Source organism: Nomascus leucogenys, chromosome 20, assembly GCF_006542625.1.
Source record: "Nomascus leucogenys isolate Asia chromosome 20, Asia_NLE_v1, whole genome shotgun sequence".
Classification (NCBI taxonomy): domain Eukaryota; kingdom Metazoa; phylum Chordata; class Mammalia; order Primates; family Hylobatidae; genus Nomascus; species Nomascus leucogenys.
Genome location: NC_044400.1, coordinates 47,979,586 through 47,999,072, shown reverse-complemented (window position 1 = coordinate 47,999,072; position 19,487 = coordinate 47,979,586).

Sequence of the window (19,487 nt, the reverse complement as noted above, 5' to 3'; positions counted from 1 at the left end):
TGAGGTGGGTGCATCACTTGGGGTCAGGAGTTCTAGATCAGCCTGGCCAACATGGTGAAACCCCGTTTCTACAAAAAATACAAAAATTAGCGAGGTGTGGTAGCACATGCCTGTGGTCCTAGCTACTCTGGAGGCTGAGGCAGGAGAATCGCTTGAACACAGGAGGCAGAGGTTGCAGTGAGTCGAGATCACACCACTGCACTTCAGCCTGGGCAACAGAGTGAGACTGGTCTCAAAAAAAAAAGAAAGAAAGAAAGAAAGAAAAAAAAGAAATAGCTCCTATGTGGTTATGCCACCAATTCCATACAGTGTCAAATTCTTCTATTTCATTTTGGTTTTTACCTTTAGGAATTTAAAACATTTTAATTTCAAAATTGCATAAAATATTTACATAGTCCCTAACTCAAATCTATAAACCACGGCGCATTTAGAAAAGTCCAGCTTCTATTTCTGTATGTTTTTACCCTATTCTTTCCCCTTCCATTTAAAACTGGTTTTGTTCTTCCCTTCCATTTTAAAACATAAGCAAATATATATTTGCTATATTCCCCTTTTCCAGAAAAGTTATGCGAACTTTTTAAAAAAATACTTTATTTTTTAGAGCAGTTTTAGGTTTACGAGAGAGTTCCCATATGCCCTCTACCCCCATACATGCACATCTCTTATGATGAACATCCCCCACCAGAGTGGACCATTTGCTACAATGGATGAACCAACATTGACACATCATTATCATCCAAAATCTATAGTTTACATTAGGGGTCACTCTTGGTGTTGTACATTCTATGGGTCTGGGCAAAGGTATAATGACATGTATCTACCACTGTAGTATCGTACAGAATAATTTTACTGCCCTAAAAATCCTCTGTGTTCCAACTATTCATTCTTCTCTCTCTCTAACTCAGCTATGCAAACTTTCTAAACCTTTTTTTTAAAACCCAGCAACCTGGAGATCACTGCAGGCTATTGAGACCTCCCCCATTTCTTTTATACTTAGAGTCCTCTGAAGTGTATGCAATGTGTGGCAGTATAGGTTACTCCATCTCTGTGCATTTAGCTGGCTACACTACACAATTGCATTATACGGATACAAGATTTATTTTGCCAATCCCTTATTATAAGTTATTTAGGTTTTTACAAAAATTGTTTTTGCTCTTATAATCAACACTGAGATGAGCTTTTAAATATGTACACATTCTGCTTGAATTTCTGACTATATCACTAGAATGATTTCTATCTAAAAAGTTACGGAGTACATCACACAGCTATCACAAAACAAACTAGGCCAAAACTTACTGACTTAAAATAACCGTCATTGTTTACGTCACAGTTCTGGGGTCAGTAATTTAGGTTAGCTTCATCTAGATGGTTCTTACAATCTAGACAGGGCTGAACCATGCATTTGTAGTTAGGGGCTAGATGGGGCAGGGGCTAGCTTGTTTAAGCTGGAGGCAGCTAGGACAGCTTGTCTCTGCTTCATGTGGTCTCATCCTTCAGCAGGCTGGCACTGGCTTTTCACATTAGAGTTGGACAGGGTTCCAAGAGAGCAAGCAGAAGTGTGCAAGGCTTAAAATGGGCACATCCTCATTTCTGATGCATTCTGTTGTCTAAGTCAGTCACAAGGCCAGCCCAGATTCAAGGAGTGGGGAAATAGACTCCATCCTTTGATAAGAGGAGCTATATAAGTGACATCCTAAAGGACATGGACACAGGGAGGGACAGAGATGTGGGGCCAGTTTTGAAAGCAATCTACAACTTCAAGTCAAAGAATATGAACCTTTGTAAGCTCCTAGTATGTACCGGAAGGTTTCCACTCTTTTTTTTCTTATTTATTTATTTATTTTTGAGACAGGGCCTCAGTCTGTCACCCAGGCTGGAGTGCAGTTGTGCTATCTTGGCTTACCACAGCCTTGACCTCCTGCACTCAGGTTATCCTCCCACCTCTGCTTCCTGAATAGCTGGGACTACAGGTGCACATTCCATCATGCCTGGCTAAGTTTTTTCTTTTTCAAAAAGACAAGGCTGCACTACATTGCCCGGGTTGATTTTGAACTCCTTAGGCTCAAGCAATTCTCCCGCCTCGGGCTTCCAAAGTGTTGGGATTACAGGTGTGAGCCACTGCACCAGGCCTTCATTCTTCTATCCTCTTTTTTCCCAGATGACAGAATTTCACTCAGTGTAAATAGGCTGTCCTCCATTTCCATCTGGGCATAAATCCCCAGGGGCAATCATGAGTATTAATAAAATTATAGGAAGTATGCATTTGGAGCCTCACTTGCCTGCAGTGCCTATGAGGTGAATCCATGCAGTGCATAGCTCAACAAATTCAACCTCAACAAATTCAACCTGGTTGCCTAACGTGGGTATAAGGATTCCATTTTGCTCATGGCCCGATCTAGTAGACCATATTTCTGGGAAGGTGGTATCAGTATTTGGATTTGATTTGAATCAAATTACAATTACTCTGGAGCTACTCCAGGTTATAGCCCAATATTCATACCGTCTCCACCTTCTCTTCTAGCTCCTCATGGAGTGAACCGGATCAGAGCGGAAGGACTCTCCAGCTGGCAGAGCAGAGGCAGCAGTGCCCTGGGAGACAGGGGAGTGGATTCTACCCCGTCTCTGCTACTTACTAGCTGATATGGTTTGGCTCTGTGTCCCCACCCAAATCTCATGTTGAATTGTAATCCCCAATGTTGAGAGAAGGACCTGGTGGAAGGTGATTGAATCATGGGGGTGAGCATCACCCTTGCTGTTCTTGTGACAGAGTTCTCATATCTGGTTGTTTGAAAGTGTGTAGCACTTCCCTGCTTTGCTGTCTTTTTTTCTCTTTCCTTCCCCACTATGCGAAGATTGTGCCTACTTCCCCTTTGCCTTCCACCATGATTGTAAGTTTCCTGAGGTCTCTCCGGCCATGCCTCCTATATAACCCGCAGAACTGTGAGTCAACTAAATCTCTTTTCTCCATAAATTACTCAGTCTCAGGTATATCTTTATAACAGTGTGAGAACAGATTGATAGACTAGCTTTGTGTCGTTAGAGAATCATCATCTTTCTGAGCCTCAGTTTCCTCATCTGTAAAATTGAAAGAATAATCCCTACCTCATGGAGTCGAGGTGAGGATTTGATGTAATATGGTGTAATATAATACAGTAAAAGAACCCCTTCCCTTTACTCCCAGCTTTAATATTTGAGGACAACTCCTAGCTGGCAAGAGGAGTGGGAGAAGTAGAGTAAATCCTCTGTTAGGCCTCAAGTGTCTAAGACCTCTCAAGACACAAGGACCAGGGCTTCCCTCTGTCTAAGCATCTGACTGGTGGCAATGAACATTTTACAGATGTAAGTAGTTGCTTTAAGGAATTTCAGCAATGACATAGTTCAGGTCAAAGATTTAAAGAACACCGTGTGCAGACCTGTGCTGAAGCTGTGGCTGGCCACACTACTTCCTTAATGTAGATGAGCGTTTGTGCAAGACCTTATCCATGGAGGCTGCTGCTTCTTCACAAACCCCAGCTTCACCACTGCAGGCTCATGCAGGTGTCAAGTGGCACCAGGAGAGCAAATTTGTTTGGTTAAATGTCTGACTCATCATTCATAGCTTGACAGCTTTCTGAGCTTGCTTCAGACTTGACTTGAAAGAAAAAGGTGGGAGCTGGCAGAGAGGAAATAGGATCCTTTTATTACAGAACACTTTCCTGAGGGGTTGTTTTCTTGAATGTTAATCCAGACCCAGGTTGTTATTCTAAAGGTGCACTGGAGCCAAACTTCAGGATGGAGCTCAGCTGTTAACCCATTAGTGACTCACCCAATCATGGAGACCCAGGGATTTGTGTAAGGGCTGAGATGCTGCAAGACCTGCTGATTGGGAGCCAAGGATTCTGACTTTTCTCTGCAGACTGAAGTCTCCCTTTCGTCATTTGCCCTTCAGACCTGGAATCCTTGCTTATCAGTGGGAAGTGGCTGTCTGCTGGATCCCATTTGATATCCCTGAGCCTGGGAACTATCTGGTAATAAGTTTCATCTGGAACTAAGTCTGAACCAATATGGATTGTCATATGCATGGGGTGTATGGTGGCTACACTGAATGCCAAGTGAAATAAATGTGAAAGCAAAAACACAGGCCCCACCAGTGAGGGTCAGGGGATGTTACTCAGCAAGGTTAGCAAACTACAACACACAGGCCAAATCCAGCCTGCTGTCTGTTTTTTATAAATAAAATTTTATTGGAACACAGTCATGCTCATCTTTTTAAATGTATTGCCTATGGCTGCTTTTGTGCTAAAGTAGTAGAGTGCAGAGGCTGTGACAGAGACTGCATGACTGGCAAAGCCAAAACTGTTTGCTACCTGGCCCTGGGTTAGGAAAATGCTCACCAACCCCTGGGTTAGATGCACCCTTCCAGAAACACAACCCCTTTCCTACTGACCAGCCCTGTGGACACGCTTTCTCTAGCCAGTATCCATCTGGAATGCAGGTAATGGCCTGGCCTCAGAGCTGAGGGCACCTGGTGCTGGGCCCATGGCCCTTTAGAGGCTGGCAAACCAGTGCTTCCACAGAAGGCCCAGGAAGATGGGGCGGAGGGTATGGTGGTTTTGCTGGGCAGCTCCTCTCTGCTGTTGACCCTCACTGGATTCATCATCTAGGGTGTTCTAGTAAGTAATGAAGAAACAAGGAAATTCCTTTGATCAGGGCTATATAAATTTTCTAGGGCTGCTGTAACAAAGTACCACAAACAGAGTGACCTAAACAAAAGGAATTTATCATCTCAGCCGGGCACGGTGGCTCACCTGTAATCCCAGCACTTTGGGAGGCAGATCACCTGAGGTCGGGAATTTGAGACCAGCCTGGCCTACATGGTGAAACCCCATCTCTACTAAAAACACAAAAATTAGCCGGGCATGGTGGTGCATGCGTGTAATTCCCAGCTACTCAGGAGGCTGAGGCAGGAGAATCGCTTGAACCCGGGAGGCGGAGGTTGCCATGAGCCAAGATTGCGCCACTGCACTCCAGCCTGGGTGACAGAGCGAGATTCCGTCTCAAAAAAGAAAAAAAAAAAAAAAAAGAAAGAAATTTATCATCTCACAGTTCTGGAGGCCAAAAGTCCAAAAACCAAGATGTGGGCCGGCCATACTCCCTCTGATAGTGCTAGGGAAGGATCTGCTCCAGACCCTTCTCCTGGCTATGGTAGTTTCTTGGTTTACAGATCATGTTGTCTTTATTTGTTTCCATTGTCTTTCCTCTGTGTTTGTCTCTGCATCCAAATTTTCCCTTTTTAAGGACTCAGTTACGTTGGATTAGAGCCTACCCTAAACACTTTATCTTAACTAATTACACTTGCAACGATCCTGTTTCCAAATAAGCTCATACTCTGAGGTACTAGGGGTTAGAAGTTCAATATACGAATTTTAGAGGTGGGGGCGGGCAGCACAATGTAACCTAAAGCGGGAGCTCTGTGTCACTGCAAGGCCTATGTCACACAATAACACGAAAATCTTATGACTGCGATAAAGAAAAAAAAATCTATAACATATGGCTCAATAAGTGATTAAACTTCTATTCTGTACAAGCTACCATGCTCCATTCTGAATCATTTAAACTTTATGAGAACCCTTTGCAAATGAGAAAATGAGTCCTAAGGTGTTTAATTTCTCAGACAGTAGAGCAGATTTCAAACCCTGGTCTACCTGGTTTTGAAGCTCTCTCCCTGTTCACTAGGCCAGTAGTTCTCAAACTATTATCCTGGAACCAGTGATGCCAGGATCACCTGGTAACTTGTTAGTAATGCAAAGCCTCAGGCCCCACCTCACACATACTGAACCAAAAACTCTGCTACAGTAGCAGAAGGGGGCTGTGGCCAAAGTTCTGGAATCCATGAATTGGGCCAAGCCTGAGAGCAGGCAGGTTGACATTTATTAGCTATGTAAGTGCCAGGCACATGGCTGATTGGCTTCATTTAGGCTGTTTTATATGATTGTGGTAGGCAGAAAATGGCATCCCCAAAAGGTCCAAATCCTAATCCCCAGAACCATGAAGGTGTTTCCTTACATGGTAAAAGCGTCTTTGCAGATGTGATGAAATTAAAGATCTTGAGATGGGCAGATTATCTTGGGTTCTCTAAGAGAGGCCAACAAAATCTCAAGGTCTTTATCAAGGAAAGAGGTAGGGAGGAAAGTCAGTTAGAGAAGGTGTGAGGATGCCTACACTGGTGGCCTTGAAGATGGAAGTAGGCGCCACAAACCCAGGAATGGAGACAGCCTCTAGAAGTTGGGAAAGGCAAGGAAATGAACTCTCCCCTAGAGCCTACAGAGACAGAGCTGCCAATACCTTGATTTTATCCCAGTGAAATGCATTTTGGACTTCTGACCTCTGGAACTGTAAGATAATAAATGTGTTATTTTAATCTACTATGTGTGGTAATGTATTCATTTGTTACAGCAGCAACAGGAAACAGATACACTGTATCTGATTGGTTAATGTGTTTGTATCCAGGCAAATATCCAGCTTCAAGCTACAAAAGCCAATGCCTGCAGCAGCCTTGTTCCTGGCAAGCAGACCTCTCTACTGCTGAATCAGAAAGCTATTAATAGTTCAAAGACCCACCATCCACGGAGGCCAACTTGGCCTTCTCCAACAAGGAAGCTAACAGGTAATAGCAGTTTCAATGACATGGAGTCTAAACCAGTGGGTCTCGGGCTGTGATGTGCATACAAATCACCTGCAAAGCTGATTAAAATGTAGGTTCCGAGGCTGGGCACGGTGGCTCACACCTGTAATCCCAGCACTTTGGGAGGCTGAGGTGGGCAGATCATGAGGTCAGGAGATCGAGACCATCCTGGCTAACACGGTGAAACCCCATCTCTACTAAAAATACAAAAAAATTAGCCGGGTGTGGTGGCAGGAGCCTGTAGTCCCAGCTACTTGGGAGGCTGAGGCAGGAGAATGGCATGAACCCAGGAGGCAGAGCTTGCAGTGAGCACAGATTGCGCCATGGCACTCCAGCCTGGGCAACAGAGCCAGACTCCATCTCAAAAAAAAAAAAAAAAAAAAGGAATGTAGGTTCCGCTTCAGGAGGCCTGACATTCTTCATTTCTAACAAGCTCCCACCGGGTGATGTTATTGGCTGTCAGGGGCACACGCATAGCAAGCCATGGATGCCTACTCATCAGAGACCACCACCTCCTCAGAGTCCCTCTGCATTTACAGCTCTAGGTGAGGGCTTTCAAAATCGGATGGGTCATCAGCCTCACCTGGGCGCCTGTCAACAAAGGGTGGACTCCAGCCCGGGCCTGCAGAACCAGGAATCTGCACGTCTATTGGGCGCCTCCATTCTGAGGCCAATGGTTTATGTACAGGTTTTTGAACACAACTGCTTGAAATCACAATAGCAAACAACTTCTCAACAGATCACCTGCACCTCCATTCTGAGTTTGTACAGAATCAATGCCGTTATCTGAAATATGAAGTACTTATCCCCTGATCACTCCTCTTTCCTCCTCATCTTAGTAGGACCTCAAGCACTTCAAAGCCTGAGCGAACCCCCCAGAGAAGGTGGCTTGGCTGCAGAGGGAGCCCCACAGAGACCCCTGTGAGGCTGAGCAGGGGGACACTGAGCTCCCACTGCAGGGTCATTGCCAGCCAAACTCTGTGGCTTCCTTGCTTTCTGGATCCCAAGCTCTCACCTCCGGCCAGACATTATTAGTGTGAATTCCACCTCCTTTTGCTGGGGAGGGCAAAGTGCAGCAGCCCGCAGGTACAATTTACTCCAGCATGGGCTCATAAAACACTACAAATGAAACTTCAAAGGCCGTGGGCAGCCACCGCCCATGGGTCCACCTTTCTCCAAACCCTGGTTAGCCGCCCACCCTTGGAGTTCTCCTCCAGGGTGATCTCAGCTCCCTTCCCTACCCCACCCTCCATTAAGGCTTCCATTAAGTAAGCTGGTTTTATGACATCAGCGGTGATTAAACTGACCTGATTTCTCCCAGGCTGGCAGAGTCAAGAGCCCGAGTCAATACGGAAACCAATTCCAAGGGCCTCAGCTAAGCCACTCAGAGAAAAAAAGACCTGAGCCTTATTCGGAGAGGAAAAAAAAAAAATGGTGTGCAGCTGCAGCTTACCCCATGTGACACTGCACAGAATCCCAAAGAAATAGAGGGGGAGAGACCCAGCCGTGCCTGCAGCCTGCCCCTCTCTCGGCTTGTGGCTAGGATTAGGGAAATGCCCTGACCTACACACATGGACGGACGCCTGCTCAAAAGAGTTGGTATAACTAGCGCTATTTCCCTTGGGGACAGTGGCAGCCTCCTGCCAGGTCATCTTGTTTGCTGGGCTTACTCTGGGATCTGCCAGCCCCATCCTTCCACCTAGGTCTCCTCGGACCCACCATACTGCCTCTGGCTTCTTTTTTCATGCTTTGTCCCATACCTGGAGTAGCTTTTTTTTTTTTTTTTTTTTTTTTGCCTTATCTAGTAAACTACTCATCCCTCAAAACTCTGCTCAGGCTTTGATTCTTCCAAAAATCCTTCCTCCCCTCACCCCCAGCTGGAATTACTTTCATGCATATAATTCTGTTTGTTCTGGCCTCAAAGTGTGGTCCCTGGACTGGAAGCTTCAGAATCATCTGGAAATGTGCTAGAAATTCAGGCTCCCAGGCCTCCCCTACCACTCCTTTACAAGTACACAAGGTTAGTGCTTCCGTGGAACACCCATCTCTATAGCATCCTGTGCTTTTCCCCTTTGGCACTGCTCACAACTGTCTTCTTGGATTCTTTGTTTAATATCTTCCCCCCCACCCCCTCTGCCATAGACTAAGTTCCCCAAGACCCAGATTATGTTTCTGCTCCTGCATCCTTGGTGCCAGCCAGTGCCTGCAACGTCGTAGGGGCACTTCCCCTCTGGGCTCATCATCCTCAGCTCAGGTGCTACTTCAGCCTTGCCTGCAAACCTCCAGGTCCTACCCATGGTTTCCTTCCATAAGCGTGGGGAGTCGCAGGCAGCAGGGCTCTGGCAGCCTAACCTGACTTGCCAGAGCTTAAGACCTGGCCTGTGTGGGTTAATGATGAAAGCGTTGCTAGGGAGTTTCCACGTGGCTATTTTATACATCTGTCTCCATTGCCCAAGTCCCACTGGATGCCCCCTGCTTTCTTTTGGTTCCTGGGCACATAGTGAGTGCTTTCATTCCTGACTGTAGGTTTCCTGACATGATCTGGTCAGAATAGGGGAATTCTTCATGATAGGTGATTCGCTGTACAAAGTAGTGCTTTAGCAGCTACTGTGTGCCAGGCAGATCCCAGGTGCTAAGGACAGAACTTCGAACAAACAGTAAAAACTTCAGCCTCCTGGGGCTTACATTCCACCATATGTCCCTGTATTTGTGTTAAAAGAACAGAGTAATGTGTTCCCAGTAAGTAACATTTTCCTATGTTAGGAACTGCATTCCCTATGAAAGTGAGCTGTGGGTTGCTCTGGAGATGTGGCCTGTGTCTCTGAAAAGTTGTCAAAGTTTTCCCTAAGGATTCTAGGAGTCCATCCTTGAGGTAATACCTCAAGGATTCAGTAAGTCTCTGGTTTCTAGGGTGTGGTATTCACAGTGGTGACAAACATTATTGTAAGAGAACGTTCTACCCTTGAGAATTCATCTGGGGATGGGAAGAAAGCCAAAAAGCAAACTGCTTCGTCCTCTAGTTTAATCTGCCTGTTACATGGTCTCCTAGCAGCCTGTACCTTCTCTTCAAAGCACTTCATTGTTTATATGACTATTAGTTTTATCTCTTCCCTCCCCCTTTCCTCTCTCTCCTCTCCTGGTTGCCTTCTCTCCTCTCCTCCTCCTCCTCCTTCTCCTTCGTCTTCTCCTCTTTTTCATTCTCCTCCTTCTCTTTCTTCTTCTTCTCCTCCTCCTTCTCTTTCTTTCTCCTTCTCTCCTCCTGTCTCTCTTGTTCACTGATTATTTCTATCATGCAGCATGTGCCTACACATGCTGGCGTTCTGTAAAATTGGGGGATAAAGGTAGGTAGTGAATCTTGAGATTATCCTTAGACCTGCAACACTTGTGCATTTGATATTTTTACTTTAGGGCAGAGGAATTTTTTTTTTTTTTTGAGATGAAGTCTCGCTGTGTCACCCAGGCTAGAGTACAGTGGCGTGATCTTGGCTCACTGCAACTTCCACCTCTCAGGCTTAAGCGATTTTCCTGCCTCAGCCTCCCGAGTAGCTGGGATTACAGGCATGTGCCACCATACCTGGCTAATTTTTGTATTTTTAGTAAAGATGGGGTTTCACCAGTTTGGCCAGGCTGGTCTCGAACTACTGACCTCACGTGATCCACCTGCCTCAGCCTCCCAAAATGCTGGGATTACAAGCTTGAGCCACCATGACTGGCCAGGCAGAATAATTTTATTTTTGAGATTTATGACCTAATGCAGCCCTTACCAATATTCTTAACACTCTCCTTTTAAGTTTTTGAGTAAGCCTGTTTCATTGCAAGTCATCATTGCCAGCTTCAGGTGTTTGACCCAAAGAAGGACATTTGTATTCCGTTTTGAGCTATGGCTCTACTTAATTAAGTAATCTTAAGTAGGTGCTCCTGTCTCACAAGGCCTCCAAGCATCTTCCTTGTAAAAGGAGTTGATTGGTCTGTGTGATTCCTTAGGCCTCTACAGCTCTACAGCCCATCCCCGTTCAGCCAGAGGACATGGCGCTTCTTCGAGGTCTCTGCGAGGACATTGGTAGGCAGTGGAAATCTTCCACCAAAATTCAAGGGGGATTTTGAATATCAGAAGATGGAAAATGAGAATCAATCCATCAAATTTATTATTTGTTATTAATTAAGGTTGAGAGAAAAGAGTGAAAGTACTGACCAATATGCATCTGTGATTTCAATCAGCCATGTTGTCACAGTCTTCTGTTTCTGTGGAAAATTAAGATTTGCCTTCATATCAGCTGCTGGGTATTTGGGCAGACAATGTTGTAGAAGGAGAAAAGTACAGCTGTTTTGGTCAGTTCCAGGTTTGAAAAATGACACCTCTGTTCACTACCTAGTGATCTTGACCCGGCTTCTCTAAGCCTCAGTTTCCTCATCTGTAAAATAGAAAGAATACCTATCTTATTGTGACTATTATTAAATAAATGAAATTGTGTATGTAAAATGCTTGGCACACAGAAAGCACTCAAGAAAAGCTAACTTATGGCTAGGTGCAATGGCTCATGCCTATAATCCCAGCACTTTGGGAGGCCAAGGCGGGTGGATCACCTGAGGTCATGAGTTTGAGACCAGCCTGGCTGACATGGTGAAACCCTGTCTCTACTAAAAATACAAAAAAATTAGCCGGGAATGGTGGCGTGTGTCTGTAATCCCAGTTACTCGGGAGGCTGAGATAGAAGAATCGCTTGAACCCAGGCCGGGGAGGCTGCAGTGAGACGAGATCATGCCACTGCACTCCAGCTTGGGCAATAGAGCAAGACTGTGTCTCGAAAAAACAAACAAACAAAAAAAAAAAAAAAAGAAAAGCTAACTTATTTCTACTGACTCTTCCTAGTTGAAAACAAGGTGATGGGCCAATTTGGAGAAAAATATGGGTAGAAGTTGGTGACCTGGCTTCACTTAGCCAAGTCTTTTATTCACTGACCATATTGTCATCATCTTACCTGTGTTCCAGAATTGGTTAATTATTACAGTATAGTCCCAGAGTTTTGAAGGAAAAAAAATGAGAAACTTGCTGTAAAGTCAGCCAGATCTGGCCCCACCCTCCAGCTCCCTGTGGTATTTTAAGTCAGCATCTCAGATGAGGATGATGGTCACCATCCTACCACCATTTACCATGTTCCTACATATGCGTTGTCTCGTTTCATTCTCAGCCATAGCAACTCTGTGGGATGGTGGATTACGTGTTGTCATCTGGTGAGGAAATTGAAGCTCAAGGAAGTCAGATGACTAGCCCCCATTCACACTGCTAATCTGTGGATGGAGAAAGAGTTGAACACAGCTCACGACTCTAGATCCAGAGAGTCTTTTTGCCACTTCATGTTGTCAGGCATAAAATAATGATTCTGTCTTATTTCTGAATATTTAACTTATATGTAACTTCACTCTCACGTTTTCACTTCCTTACAGAATATCTACTTCTTTCAAGAAGTATTTTAAAGATCAATGCTGTCATATTCATTTATTTTACTATAGATCAAATTCTATGGTAACAAGATTACCAGAAATCCCCAAGTATGTTTACATACTTATATATGTATGTGTGTATGCACATGCATGTATATCTTTTTCTTTCAAAAGCTCTATCCAGTAGCCCAGAAATACATCCAATTTAAAAGAAAAATAAGTGCATTCAATTTAAAATCCCAAATGAAGTTGCTCAATTTTGGGGAGAGGGTTGTTGTGTTGAAATTTAATTTCTGTGCTATTTGGGACTCATGCTACTTCTCAGAAGAGACACAGTTTTCCAGTAGAGATAAATGACCTCTTCCAAGAATAATGGAAATGGAAAGGGGATGGGGGTGGGGTGGGGGGTGCCGTGGGGAGAGGGGAAGGAAGCACAGATGAATTGAAAAGAGAAGAGTTACAAGCAGATTGGCTTCCTTTAAAAAGATGGAATAGGGTCTCCAAAAAATAAATAAAATAAAAAGTTAGGCTATCTATTGGACTATCCTTCAAAGAGTGGCTGTGACTTAGTGTAAAAGCAGATTTTTTAAAATCATAAATACAGTGAGTCCCAAAATTCTCTCACTAAAACCAAGATATGAAAAAAAAAAAAAAGAATAGCTTCTATTTTCTTCAAAACTGCCGTGAGCTTTGTGTAAGCCTCATTCCCTGGGGAATCCAGGAAAACTTAGAATTGCCAAGAAGCAATATTCCGATCTCTTCTGATTTAAAGTCTCTTTTCCATTTAACCATTCAGTCTATTCTACTGGGTATCATCTGGTGGGGTATAAGAAGTCTCTTGAGATAAATAATGTTTCAGAGCATGCCTTTTTCTTTCCCGTCCCAGGATGGTGCATACCATGGGAGATGAGGGGGGTCTCTTCCCTCATACTGTGTCTGGACAGACCAGCTCCTTGGACTGGCGACTGCTGAGTGAGCTTGGTTCTGTCTGGCTTCTTGAGAAGCCACATGTGCTGACCCTACTGCCGGAGCCCATAGTCCTGATCATTTGTCCTGACTCACTGTGGCCTCTCTTGCCACTCCCAAGTCTTTGCTGGTCCACTTGTTTCCTCAGAAGCTCTGGGTCCTCTCGCAGGGGCATGAGGGCTCCTTCGGTTGTGAGGAACAGGAAATATGGCCTTGGACTCATCCATTCATTGCCTTCCATCACCTCAACATCATTATTCTTCAACGGTGTTAGACATGTCCTCAAACTAAAGCCTACAACCTCCTTGCGTGAGTCCTGGAGAAATTCTCATCCACTGTCTCATCCCAGTATCTTTTATCTACCCCCGAGAGTGGATGTTTCAGAAGCATCCCACCCTCGTCTTGAGTTTTATTCCCTGAGCTGCTGGCTCTGACCTACTTTCTTTACCACCATCTCCCCTTTTCTCCCCGTCTTGGCTCATAAGTGAATGGGGTATTTTCTCTGCACTGGGAAAGAAACTAGATCAGAGTCTTCTAAGCTTCAATCTGATATGTATTGGGAGTTAAGGGAATTCAGACTGGCCTTCAAGATTACTGTCTTGATCACTAAATGTCTTTTGAATGTCAAAAACTGCATGTTCTTTTCTTTGAATTCATGCTGATAATCTTAAACCTGAGACAAATAGATGTCTATGGCAGAACTTTGAGGGAAATCAGTATATTAATGAATGTTTTAAAAATTAAACAAATTAAAATAAAAATAGAAGAATATGTTCTTATTACAAATATTCAACAACACAAACATATATAGTAAAAAGAAAAATTCTGTCTTGCCTTACACCCCATCCTACCATCATATTTTCCCCTCCGGATATAACCACTATTAACAGTTTAGGGTATACCCTTCCAGATTATTTTCTATATGTTTATATACACATGTATGTGAAAACTAAACAAAGGTATGGTTTTGCTTCTATTTTTAGTGAAGTGACAATGACACATAGTCTTCTTTTACTTAACAATATGTTTTGTAACTCATTCCCTATCAGTAGGTATCGGTCAACTTCACTTTTAAAAACTGATGCGTGGTAATCCATAGTATGGATGGACCATTATTTAGTCAACCATTTTCATGATGTTACATTTACATTATCTTACAACTTTTGGCTTTTATAAATGGTGACACCCTTGTTTACATCTCCTTGTACAGTAGTTCAAGCATTACAGACATGTATGCTTCATAAGAACCTAATGTGGAAAGTGATGACATTCCATATCTGTCCTTTGACCACCTGTAAACATGAAAAACTATGCTGTCAGGAGTGCCACTGCCAGAAGCTGAGCTTCTGCTTTAATTTTGGTCATTATTCTTCATTTTTACCACTTAATCAGCTCCCCTGAAATGGCAGAGTTTTCAACTTAAATTTTTCTTCTTTAAAAACTTTCTTTTCTTTTTTTTTAGAGACGGCATCTTGCTATGTTGCCCAGGATGGTCTTGAACTCTTGAGCTCAAGAGATCCTCCTGCCTCGGCCTCCCAGAGTGCTAGGATTACAGGATGAGCCACGGCACCCAGCCATCAACTTATATTTTTCTCAATCAAAAAGTACTACAGTATAGATAGAATAGGGCAAATTCCATGTGTTAATCAATATTTATTGGTATGGACCTGTTTTTAGTATCATTATTGCAGAGAATAAAGTTGAAACTCACAGTGCATCATCCTCAAAACTGCAGAGTGGTCTTTTAGTGGGTGGCAGAGTCGTGGCAGTGGGTTCTCTCAGTGGTGGTCATGCAGGACAGCAGCATGCCCAAGTTACCGCCATTGAGATAAAGACATGAAATGCTTGCTTCCCTGCACTGTGCAGGGCCTCAGTGGAGAATAAGCTTGTGGCTGCAGGCACAGCACAGCTCAGGTACCAGTTGTCTTGACATGGGTTTGTCACTACCCAGTTTAGTGATTCACTCCTGGGGAGACTTCATGCCCTCCTTTCTGCTTCCATTGCCTTTACCACCTCCAGCTAAACTATATTCTTTCTCTCCTAGGTCACTGGATAGATGGTCCCCTTGGATCGTGTGCTCATCCCTGTTCCAGTCAGCTGTGATCAGAGGAGCAACACTGTGTGAGATAAGGCTTGAAACCTAAGGAATTTCAAAGAGGGGGCCACGATGGGCATTCAGCGGCATCTCAGGAGGGGGCAGAGTAACAAGCAGGTGCTTTGCATGCTGGTCTGGTGTGTCTGGAAAGGGCATCCTGCTAAAACGTTTGTCAGGAAACTTCTCATCAGCATTTCCAGCATGCAGGAGCAACCGAGAGAGCCACTTAGATGCCATCTGATTATAATGTGTTTCTCAGAGAAATAAATATCCCAAATGGAAGCACACTTCTGGTTGTCAATTTTTTACAAACACCCTGGAACTCAATGACAGTTCTCGAGGATCGATATGGTCTGGTGACAGTGAATTGATTGTTCCAGCAGCGATCTTTAATGAGATTGTTCACACTATTCAGGCACCACCATCTCCGGCAGATTACAATGACAATGGCGGGGCCTTGTGAATATAGAAAGCAAAGCAGCCTTCCTGCTCATTTCTTTTTGAAAGCACTAACCCCTAGCAGCAAGGCCTTCTTGTTAATTAGTTGTTAATTATTGGGACAACTTGTGAAATGTTTATTAAAGAGCTGGTCCAGTGGCAAAGAAAAGAACCCAGAGCAAGAGATTGAATTGAAGGGTAATAAAAGGAACGAATACGCTTTTACACAGTTCACTGGCGCCAAGGAAATTCTAGCAACCCACTCTTCTGGTGCAAGAGGAGAGGTACTGTAGAAATGCATAGCAAACAAACTAGAGTGGATGAAAATATAATAGACACATAGAGCTAGAAGGAACCTCTATAATCATCTTCCCTTATTTTACAGATTGGGAAACCCAGGTAACAGCGCATAGATGAATTGCCTAAGGTTCTGCTTCTAGTTGGTGTCCTGCGAGTCAGTTCAGCCCAGAGAACTCATCACTACCAGGTCCAGTTGAAGGTGAGTGGTGGGGCATTTGGCTTGGACCTCCCATTAAAAAGGGGGTCTATTCTAGTGTTTTTTTCTTTATCCTCAAATGACATGTATGGTCTATGATGTATATGGTCAAAGCAACACACTTACAGGCTATGACATACATGATCAAAGCAATAAACCAACAGATTTAGATTGTCTTTCATGTAACTTTTAACCTATATCCCATGACTGCATAACCAGACTACACCACCTTTGAAACATTATAAATGAGTGCTTTAAAAATACATTCCATTATTGTGTGAACAATTATATTGTGTCGTCTACTTATTCTTTTTTTTTTTTTTGCTATGAAAAGTTAATTTGTTAAGTGTATATTTACAATATACCACAGTTTCTGTTATCTTGTTTTGGCATTTAAAATTTTTTTATCTTCTCTTCATTTAAAAAAAAATATTCTAAACTCTACAAAAATAGAAGCAGCCCAGGCTTCTTGAACCTCTCAGGGCTCTTGTTCACTGCTCTATATGCTCTCATTGTAGCATGTCATTTTCATAAGTGATTTAAGTTGACACAATCAGGTTGTAGCTTTCATGATGTTAACATTAACATTATCTTACAACTTCTGGCTTTTATAAAGGATGACTTTTTTTTTTTTAAGTAGGAGATTCTGTGTTACACATCTGTAAGGCTGTCATAGAAACCCAGAACTTTGCTATCCATCTCCTGGGAGGTGTAGACAACCTGGACACCAGTCCTGGTAAATTCTTAGGGAAGAGCAGTTAATATTTTCATTCTCTATACTAGCCACGCCGATTTATTTGGGTGGCTCTGTAATATGCCTTCAAGTTCATTCTTATGCACAATCATCTTTTAACTTAATATAGTTACTTAATATAGTTGACTTAGTATAGTTAACTTAATATTGTTAATTTAATATAGTTTACCTGCAATATAGCAGGTAAAAAAATCAGAGTAGGGTAAAGTAAGAATATTATTAAAAGCATTTTTATTCTCCCTTAAAGAGTTGCTGTAAAATGTTGTCTTTTCATTCCTGCCTTCTGCTTTCAGAAGTGATTTGGAAAGTATTGCTGGAATGATGCCACTTTTATAATGAAACTATGTAGGTTCTATGCAATCTATGATAATTGAAAGAAAAGATAGATTCTATTCCTTAGGAAACCTTTCAGTCCCTTACACTGGCCCTGTTACGTGGTGCCAGGTGTGCAGCCTTACCTGACGCAGCTAGTACTTCTCTCTGTCTCATTCCTCTCCCAAGTCACACTGTGTGGTCTCAGTGGTTCTCAAACTTTAGTCTGCATGAGATCACCTTGCAAACTGGTGTAAAATGTGGAACCCAGCCTCTCTCGCAGAGATTCTGATTCATTAGATGTGGGGCAGGGCCGAGGAATCTGCATTTTTAAGAAACACTGCATTTTAGTGTTAGGCATTTTAGAAGCACCCTTGAGAAACTCTGATCTGCCCGCATTTTCTTACCAGTCCCTTGACTGGTAAGTCCCTTGACATGGATGCATGTTTTTGCATCCATCCAAGGGACCTGGTAAGAAGCCTCTGAATTACAGTCTTTATCTGTTTATTTGGGTGACTCACTCCTGGGATCCCTGGGTAGATGCCCCTCCTCACTCAGCCTGACTCCCAGGACCTGCCTCCACTCCCCTTGCCTCTGGCAGGGAGAACAAAAGGAGCCTGGAGAAGGGCAGACCCCCAGCAGAATAATGCCTACCAGTGGGACCTTCCTTCTAGGCTCACTGCATTGCCTGTGAATATTTTTTTAGAATAGATTTAGAAAAAACCCAGGCCATTTGGGGCCAGTTCTGGTGATTCTGGTTTATGATCAAGTGGGAGAATTACTGTTCAGGATCAAGCTACATATAACTATAACAGACATCACAGCTGGCATTCTGGCTTGGGTCATAAATGCATCCATGGCATCAGATGCAGCGTTTCAAAAATACTCTCTGCGGTGATGGTAGATATCACAGCCAGGCTGCCCTGAATGAACTCACAGGTTGCTTTACAACTTGCTCTTGTTCTAACCAGTTGGACAGCCATTTTTATTGGCGGAGTGTCTCATTGATTCATTGGTACTCTGCTATGCCAGTTGTTAAATACTTGTACTACTGGAATTAATATATAATTTTTCTCCTGAAGGACAAAACTCCTGTGAATATCTCAATTCAGAATGTTTCTTAAAAATCTAATCTCGTGAACTAATAGTCAATCTTTGCAAATGACGTAAGTCATATGACTCACATTCTAAGTGAAAATCTACTTTAAGCCAGGTTAATGTTGGTCCTACATTTATTCCAGGTATCAGCTTATATAAGCATGAAATCTCCATGCTGTGTGTCTACTGTTGCAAGTATTCACTTTCAAAGTATGCATAAGGTTGGAAATTTAATACTCCCAATACTCCAGCAAAAAATGCCTTTAACTTTCTTGGCCATATCTTTAGCTTGGTTTCCTACAGATGGTACTCTGCTGATTCATTTCCTGATGCTGCACTCAAGTTGATTGTTTTATTCTTTCGAAGAATGTTATAAATTGCAGTTTGCTTAGAGTTGAATGATGATGGGGTGGGTTGGGGTTTACAGTTGAGAAGCATCACTTTAGCTTATAATAAGACGCATGTAATTTCAATTCACGACATAGGCTGGGGAAGTATTTATAAATAATTATATGTCTGGATGTGTTTGTATATATAGTTACATTTATTTTTAAGCATACATAGAATTTAAATTAAATATAAAAATATTCATACATATATTAATGCAAAAAACCACTATACCATTAAAAAATTTTTAACTTAAGTTCCAATTCTGGGGGTAAAAGGAGTGGTCAATTCGCAGTTATCACCACACCTGACTTATCAGTAGAACACTAGATACAACTCATACATCCTTCTTTCATTTTGCTGTCAGACATTACTTTCAGTTGGCTTTCCTTCTGCCTCCGGGACTGCACCATCTGTTAGTCACCTTTGCTTGTTCCTTCTCTTTTGACCAACATCTGAGCATCAGAGTGAGGAGGGTTTAATCTTTGGACCTTATATGTAGCTATACTCACTTCCTAAAATTTCAGACTTGTGTGTTCGATTACCTAGTTAACTTTCCATTTGGATGTCTAACAAACATCTCCTGCTGAGTGTTTCCAAGGCAGAACTCTTAATTTATTATCCCTCATCCCAAACTCACCACTCCTGTTGTTTTTCCCATCATAATAAAAGACAATTTCTTTATTCTCCTTGCTTAGGCCAAATCCTCAAAGTTATATTTGACTGTTCTTCTTTTCTCATACTCTGTATTCAATCTGTCAGCAAATCCCATTGGCTTTTCCTTTGAAATATAATCTGCCAACCTCACCACCTCCTTCACTTTCCTGGTCCAAGG